Raw genomic sequence first — 9,581 nt, forward strand, 5'->3', positions numbered from 1 at the left:
TGGTAAAAGATCCTATATGTGTAGGAACAGAACAAGCATACTGTTTTATGACATAGTAGAAACTAATCAACACTTGTATTTTCCTTTTCAGAAGTCTGGGCTAGAGTAATTTAAGAATATGTGGGAAGTTATATTTCAAAGCATTAATACTTAGAATAAAAGCTAACTCATTTGGCTTCCCATCAAAGTTATATTGACTGCACATTCATAGCAATATTTATTGTTCATGAGAATGACCAAGATACTACACCATTCTAATTGACTTGTACTTCAATCCAGACCAATTAAATTGTGCTTTGTTTTAACTTTATTGGTAGAGAGAGTGAAAGAGAGAGACAGAATGAGTAAGATCAATTAAGACAAGCAAAGTTTCAAAAACGTTAAGTCTAGAGCTTGGAAAGCCGATATGATATTTGGAATGGGTATATGATTTATAAGTCAGGAGGTTCAAGACCCAGTTGCAGCGCTCATTTCACTTATGTGATAGGGAGATGGTAAAACTTCCCTAGGTTCCAGATACCTCATTTGTGTAATGAGACGGTGAGACTAGATGATTTCTAAGACTCCTGATAGCTCTAAAATTTATATATGCTAGCACTGCTCCATTTTCTTCAAGAGGTTCTCAAAAATGTTAAAGTATTTTTAAATAAAGACTTCTAACTAAAAGGTAAATATTTATCCACCAATTTGGTTCACAATTATTGAATTTCTACCACGTGCCAGGTACTGTGTTTAACTATGAATAGGGAGTTTACAGTTAAATAAGTAAAAAAAAAAAAAAAAAAAAGGAAGCAGATGATTGTAATTTTATAATTGCCATATTGAAACAAAGAAAATTTTGTGATAAGAAAAAGGAGTAAGATATTAAAATATCTTGAGGGTTTCAGTCTCCTGATTCTTAGTATATTTACTCTCTCAAATAACGTTCTACTCTTGGGAAATAGTGCTTTTAATTTTGTTTAAAACATCGTTGCTTTCAGAAGTCTTTCCAAAGAGACCCATGGGATCTTTTTCTGATACTGTTGTCATTATTAGGGTTTCTGTTTTGAGTATTAATTATAGAAATTCAGTAAACTCTTATCTTTTTAATATCAAACAATGATTTATTTGCAAAGGATTTCAAAACTTTTAACCAAAGTAAACTTAAAAATTAATTCCCATTAGGAAAAATGGAATATTTAATTAGCTTGCTTATATAATCATAATTTGATTGTTATACCTATAGATGAGATTATTAGGAAAAGGCTATTTTCTTTTTATCAGAGATAAGTATATATTTTGGAATTATGAGTAACTACAAAATAAAAATGAATGATTAATCTATAAGTTAGTGCCTAGTGTATAGAATTGATTTATCATGTGCATATGTGCAATTATAGAATAGACATAATTGTGGCCTTGAAAAAAGATAAAATAAATATGATATTTTAAGATGATTAAAAGGGGGTTTGATTTGATTAAGTAAGCTATTATGTTAATAATCTAAAAATAAGTCATTTGTTTTTCACAATCATTCAGTGTCAGATTAGCACATTTTTTTTACAAAATCACATTATAATAATAATTTGAAAGGATACATGTGCAAAGATCCAAGCTAGTATTGTAGTATAAATAGATGACAGACAGATATAATATAAATTGATAGGTAGATAGATAGATACATAGATATCCATACAGATGTAGATGTAGATGACATGGTACCTGCCCTGATGTAATTCATGAGGAGAATAATATTAACCAACTTTTATTGGTAGATGTTTTACTCATATATAACATATATACAGAAAAGTGCACAATCGTAGTATTGAGATTGGAACACATTTGAACTTCAATCATCTATATAAAACACAGAACATTACCAGAATCCAAGAAGTCCCCCTGTATCCTCTACTATAACTTCTATTCACAAAGTGTTACCACCATCCTGGCTTGTAACATCATAAATTATTTTTGTCTGACTTTGGACTTCATATTGGAGGAAGCATAATATATGTGGCTTATTTCACTTAACTTTATATTTGTGAGATTCATTCAAGTTATTCTGTGCCATTGACTTTAATTTATTCTTATTGTGGTACAGTATTCAAATCCTCAATTTACTTATACATTGAATTATTGATTAACATTTTGATTTTTTTTCTGTTAGGGGTTATTGAGAATGGTGTTGCTATGAACCTATTTGCATGTGTCTTTTTTTTTTTTTTTTGCATGTGTCTTTAGGTTACACACATGTTCATATTTTTGTTGGCTGTAGGTCAGGCTTATAAGATTTGCCTCCATCTGCTTACGTAGATAGTTTCAAAGAATTTTCTAAAGTGTAAGTGGTGGTACTAATTTACACTCCCAGCTGCAGTGTATGAGAATTACACTTCTTCTACATTATTATCAGCACTTGGCGTATTCTATCATTATACTATTTTAAGACATTTGGGAATGGATAATGCTACCTCATTGTTCTTTTAAATTCCCTGATAAGGAAATTGCAGAGTTTCATGATCATTAGATGCTAATGTTGTCTGTTTGTCAAGTGTTTTTTTAAGTATTGCTGTTGCCATTTTACTGTTCGTTTACAACAGTAAGTTGTAAGTAAGGTTTACTTACATTAGTGCCTGCTGTACCTGTCCATTTCTAATAGAAGGGTGTTGAAATTTCCAACTAAGCTATTGGATTCATCCATTTCTTTTTACAATTCTATTAATTTTTGCCTCATATAGTTTGATGCACTGTTGTTAGGCACATACATATTAAGTATTATTATATCTTCTTGGAGAGTTGACATTTTCATCATTGTGTGATGCCCTTCTTTATCCCTTGTTACTTTACTAGCTTCAAAGTCTGCTCTGTCTGAAATTAAGAGAGTTATGTGGGCTTCCTTGGTGGCGCAGAGGTTGAGAGTCCACCTGCCGATGCAGGGGATGCAGGTCCGTGCCCCGGTCCGGGAGGATCCCGTGTGCCGCGGAGCGGCTGGGCCCGTGAGCCATGGCCGCTGAGCCTGCGCGTCCGAAGCCTGCGCTCCCCAGCGGGAGAGGCCACAGCGGTGAGAGGCCCGTGTACCACAAAAAAAAAAAAAAAAAGAGAGAGAGTTATGTAATTATACTCTTACTTTCTTTTGATTAGTGTTAGCATTGTGTATTTTTCTCCATTTATTTACTTTTAATCTATATGTAGATTTACACTTAAAGGGGGTTCCTTGTAGACAGTCTATAGTTTGGCCTTATTTTTTGCTCCATTCTGACAATCTCTGTCTTTTAATTGACGTATTGATGTTCCAAATGATTATTGATATAGCTGCATTAATATCTACCATATTCATTAATGTTTTCTATTTGTTGCCCTTGTTCTTTTTTCCTTTTTTTGTCCTCCACTCTTTGTCTGCCTTCTGTAGTTTTAATTGAGCATTTTATATTATTCCATTTTCTCTCCTTCTGAAACATATTGGTTATAATTCTTTTTTTTTTTTTAACATCTTCTAGTCATCATCCTGGAGTGTGCAATATACATTTATAGCTAATTCAAGTCCACTTTCAAATAACACTATACCACTTCATGGGTAGTGTGAGTACCTTATAATAACAAAATAAGCTTAACTTTCCCTCCCATCCCTTGTATTACTCTATCATTTTTGTCATTCATTTCACTTATATATATATACACATATGTGTATATATGTATATGCAATACACACATAAGATATATATACTCATAAGATATATATGTAAACATACATAATTTATACATTTTTGGTATTATTATTTTGAATGAACTATTATCAGTTAGGTCAATTAAGAATAAGAAAAATAAAAAGTTTTTATTTTGTCTTCACATATTCCTTCTTTGATGTTCTTTGTTACTTTATATAGATCTGAGTTTCTGACCTATAATATTTTTTCTTCTTTATGAAGATCTTCATTTAATAGTTCTTGCAAGGCAAGTCTACTGATAACAAATTTCCTCAATTTTTGTGTATGAAAGTCTATTTCTCTTTCATTTTTGAAGGTTAACTTTGTAGGGTACAAAATTCTAGGTTGGTGTTTTTTTCTTTCAACACCATAAATATTTCACTGTAAATATTTCAATGTCTACTTGTTTTGTTTCTGAGGAGAAGCCAGATGTAATTCGTATCTTGCTTCCTCTATAGGCAACGTATTTTATTCCTCTGGCTTCATTCAGGATTTTTTCTTTATTTTTGATTTTCTGTAATTTAAAAATGATATGCCTAGTATCGTTTTTAGGCATTTTTTTCTACTTGGTGTTTTCTGATCTTCCTGGATCTGTGGTTTGACCTTGAACGTTAATTTGGGGGAAATTCTCAGTCATTCTTGCTTCAAATATTTTTTTCTGTTCCTTGTTCTCTTTCTTCTTCTGGTATTCTCATTATGTTTGTGTCACACCCTTTGTGGTTGTCCCTCAATCCTTGGATATTCTATTCTGTTTTTTTTTAATCAGTCTTTGTTGTTTTTGCTTTTGATTTTTGAGGATGCTATTGATATATCCTCTAGCTCAGAGATTCTTTCCTCAGACCTGTCTACTGATGAACCCATCAGAGGCATTCTTCTTTTCTGTTACAGTGCTTTTTACCTCTAGCATTTCTTTTCCATTCTTTCTTAGGATTTCCATCTCTCCGCTTATATTGTCTATGTTTTTGTATGCTGTCTACTTTATCCATTAGAGCCCTTATCATATTAATCATAGTGGTTTTAAGTTCTTGATCTGATCATTCCGGCATCTTTGTCATGTCTTGTTCTGGTGCTTGCTCTGTCTCTTCAGATTGTGTTTCTTGCCTTTTGGTATAACTTGTACTTTTTTTCTTGACAGCTGGACATGATGTACTGGGTAAAAGGAGCTACTATAAACAGGCCTTTAGTAATGTGATGATGAGGTGTGGGGAAGGGGAAGCATTCCATGGTCCTATAGTTTGGTCTGTCTTTTATGGAGCCTATGCCTTTGGACTGTAAACTTCGTGAGAGTTTCTCAGTTTTTTTCTTCCTCACCCCTGGAGTGGGACAAGATGGCTAAAGTGGGCTGGAATTAGGTATTCCTCTTCCCCTAGGTCAGTTAGGCTCAGAAAGTCCCACAGAGAGTTAGGCTCTGGTTAACTAGTTTCCCCTGAGGGCAGAGGAGAGCAGAGTGCTCCACAGTATTTCAAAATGGTTCCGTTTCCCCTCGCACTGTGGGAAGCAAGAGGGGACTTTTCTTTAATATTTACTGTAGGAACCTGATTGAGCCCCTGGAGGTAAATCTCAAAATATGATGAGGACTCTTTTTTATGACTGGGTCCCTCTGGAGTTTTTAACTCCCAGACTTTTCCACACACTTACTCTGTAGCCATTTGTCAGTGGAAGTTCAGTTTTTCTTACCTTAGCACTGATTTCCATACTTGTTTCAACTCTCAAGTTTCTGCTCTGAGCTGTGACTCCCTGTATTCCCTGTCTTTTCAATCTTGTGGGTAGCAGTTTGCTTCCTTCTCTAATGGGTCCAAGAAGAGTTGTTGATTGTTCAGTCTGTTTTTATTATTGTTAGGGTTTGACTTGTTGTTAGGAGGGAGTAGTGACTTCCAACCTCCATATATGCAGAACTGGAAACCAGAAGTCCTATAGATTTCTTCATATATTCTGGATATGAGTCACTTATTAGATTTCAATGATGCTAACTGATGTTTTTTAATAAAGAAAGAGATAGTAAAATGAATAACTTTTGAGGAAAAATTTATACAATAATATATCTTTATTTTTATTTGAAAAAAATTACCAGTTCTTATATTAAGTGAGAAAACTTGTTAAGACATTGAAAGTTCAATATGAGACAAATATGGTTGATGTCCTCTAATTAATTCGTAACAAAAAAATTTTTAAGTGTGTTAGGTGATTAAAGATTAAAAAGATTATTTCTGGAAGAAGTGGCATTTGAAGTGTACTATATTGTATGGCTTTTTTTTTTTTTTTTTTTTTTTTTTTTCGGTACGCGGGCCTCTCACTGTTGTGGCCTCTCCTGTTGCGGAGCACAGGCTCCGGACGCGCAGGCTCCAGACGCGCAGGCCCAGCCGCTCCGCGGCATGTGGGATCCTCCCGGACCGGGGCACGAACCCGTGTCCCCTGCATCGGCAGGCTGACTCTCAACCACTGCACCACCAGGGAAGCCCTGTATGGCATTTTTGAATGAAATATGAAAGAATGTGGTCCACACTAAAAACAAAGAATGTGGTCCACAGTATCTGGTACTGCAGTTCATCCAGATGTAGGTACCAGTAACCAATTTCACTGCTCCTTCTACCCCAGCCCCCTGTGTAAATGCATTTCTCTTACTATAATATGGAATAGGCAAGATCCTATCTTAAATATTAGCATTTCTTTTGTATTATCTAGCTAAGATGTAGGTCTCTAGAAGAGATAATCAAATCCACAAGGGAGACACTAGATCCTCTCTCTGCACATAACTCTTTGTAAATGAGCCAGATTGTACTTAGCAATATTCTATTGTTTCATATACATAATCAATGGTGATATGAAATTATTCAAAAACTGTTTCAATATACTCTAATATAATTTTGAAACAAATTAAATGCAATATTTTTTAAGGAGAAAATGGCTGTAAAAATGTAAGCACATGAAAATTTGGTGCTGTGAATAAACGATGGCCATGAATAGCAGTTGCTCCTAATTTTAACCATTTTCAAGTCTGATAAAAAGATGAGGACAAATATATAATCAGGGGAAAGTAGTTGTTCCTCTGGGCTTTTCAATTTATTTCATTGCTTGAATTTCCAGCATGCACATTTATTAATTTTGTCATTAAAAATGACATTTTGGAACAAACGATAATCCTGCTATTCCATATGTATTATCATATGATCAATAAATAGTTTATAGATAACAAGTCATTGTAATAGAGAATAGACACATTCCTGTCTTTTTTTGAGTTTAGGAGGTAAAAATATTTCTCCCTCTTGATTTCAGATAAAATTTCTAGGAACATTATAAACTTTAAAAATGTGTATTTACAGATTTGCAATAAGAGATACACTGTTCATACAATCATGCATTTTATTATGTTGTTGATAAACAATAATCAGTTCAGTTAAAATGGTGAACTAAAACTGTTTCATTTTGAAAAAAGCTTAGAGCAATAGGAGGTTCACAGAGCTATTTATAATATGCGTGTATGTATAATTTTACAAAGTGCGTATACATTTTCTTTCACTTTTTTCATTCAGTGTGGATAAAGATTTTCTCATACAAGCATACTTTTTTGAGAGACTCCTTGATTGTCTTTTACACTAGAGATAAGGAAACTTTTTCTATTTTCAGTGTAGTTGCTGTTGTTCTTTTCCGTTCATGTTCTTTTCTGTTCTATGCAGTTGAACTACCCATTGTTTTTTCTATACCAATATTTCTGATTTAGTCTTGTTGTGCATTATTCTTACTATATTGTACTTGATTTGCTTATCGATGTGACATACAAAATTTGTGCATAACCTCATTTAAGGGTTAGTTTGATTTAGGATGTTCTAAAACACAGGCACCCTTTCTCTGTCTACAGAGAAAAATGTTAACATGCAGCACTGATGTCAGAAAAAATAATAGGATTTTACAGCCTTAATTGAGAGGTGGGCTATGAATGATTCCAGTAAGTTTACCATAGAGTTATTGTGCCTCTGCCTTTTAATAGTAAACATTTACACACATTTTACATTTACTATGAAATCATTACTGTGGTCCAGGCCCATGATAAGCACATATCATGGATTATCTCATTTTTCTTCACAACCTCTTTACACTGTAAGAAAATTTTACCCATTTCACCAGACAGAAACTTGAATCTTAGATCGGTTCCTCTCTAGTAAGCAGTGGAGTTATGATGGTGACCTGAGCATTCTCATTTAAGTCTATTTTCTTCAAATTATATAACATGATTATGATTTTGACTGGAAATATTTTAAATATATATAATGTGTTAATTTTAAGACAATGGACTCTCTAATAGTACTATAGTACTAGTAGTTCTATTTTCCTTTAGAAATGTGATGTGTTTTTGTTTGTTTACTCTTTTTTTGTCCCACTTTTTTTTCATTGTTTTAACTTTTTTCTTCCTTGAGATAGTTTATTTTTTTGCTTGAGATAGTTTTTCTTCAACTAATTCTTGCTGAATTAATTTTATAACTCCAATGCATTGTTGTGGCATGATATTATCTTAAGAATGTGTAAGACTCAGAAGATTTGATCAAAAATAACAAAGACTTTTTATTTCCAACTGAATTATCTATACCACTTTATTTTAACCTAAATAAAGTTGAATTTATATTATTGTTTACATAATTACTTCCAAGTCGTCTCTTTGAATTAGGAAGATTATTTATTTTCTTTTACTCTCTGTAAAATTCTCCAACTGTGAAAATAATAGGCATCAGTTTAATGAAACGAAATAGAAACAATATAGGAAAAGTTGAAATGAAAACATGGGCATTTTTTTCCATTTACTATACTTTTAATATCCTTTCTGAATTTTAACAATATATTTAAACACAGTTCATATAAGTGGTCAATTAGAGAAGAGCACATTTGTTACATTTTGAAGACAAATTTGTGCTAAATACATTTTGAAAAGTTTTGAATTTACATTCCACAGCTGGCCTAGCCATGTCTTCCATTTCTGTACATTCCACTCTGCTTTTCAATTTCCCAGCCCCTCAAGAACATTAATTTTCCTCATAATATTCAGATAAAACCACAAATCAATGTAACACCTCAAAAAGGACATCATTTTTGTATCCTAAAAACAGTGTTCCCTGTTTCAACATCTTCTCACCAACAGATAAGTGAAAAAAAATGTTTTTTCTCATTCTATATGTCATTTATCAAAACACTGAATGCTATCAGTACTGGGTTATTGTCAGTCTTAATCATTTTTTTAGAGTTATTTTTTAAGTTAATTAATCAATTAATTAACATTTATTTATTATTTTTGGCTGCATTGGGTCTTGCTTGCTGCATGCAGGCTTTCTGTAGTTGTGGCGAGCCGGGGCTACTCTTCGTTGCCGTGGCGGGCTTCTCATTGCGGTGGCTTCTATTGTTGCAGAGCACGGGTTCTAGGCACGCGGGCTTCAGTAGTTGTGGCTCGTGGGCTCTAGAGCGCAGGCTCAGTAGTTGTGGCTCATGGGCTTAGCTGCTCCGTGGCATGTGGGATCTTCCCGGACCAGGGCTTGAACCTGTGCCCCTGCATTGGCAGGCGGATTCCCAACCACTGCACCACCAGGGAAGCCCTTAATCATTTTTAAGTTTAGCTATTGAATAACTCTTCCTTTGTTACATTATATATGGAGACTCCAAAATCAGATGTTCATCCATCAGCTGATGAACAAAAGTTCAAGCTCTTTGTGGCACAACTACACAATTCATTTTTTGGTAGAGTTAACATCTCTATAGAACTAGAACTAGAACTATTACTTTCTTTTCATTTTTATTCCTTTCACTAGTATTGAACATATAAAATAAGTATTGGCACATTTATTAATGCTGACATGTAAGGTTCTTAAAATATAATACAATTGGAAAAATGGATTTGCATCATTGAATGTGCTAGAGTTT

This window comes from Tursiops truncatus, chromosome 1 (genome assembly GCF_011762595.2).
Source record: "Tursiops truncatus isolate mTurTru1 chromosome 1, mTurTru1.mat.Y, whole genome shotgun sequence".
Lineage (NCBI taxonomy): Eukaryota > Metazoa > Chordata > Mammalia > Artiodactyla > Delphinidae > Tursiops > Tursiops truncatus.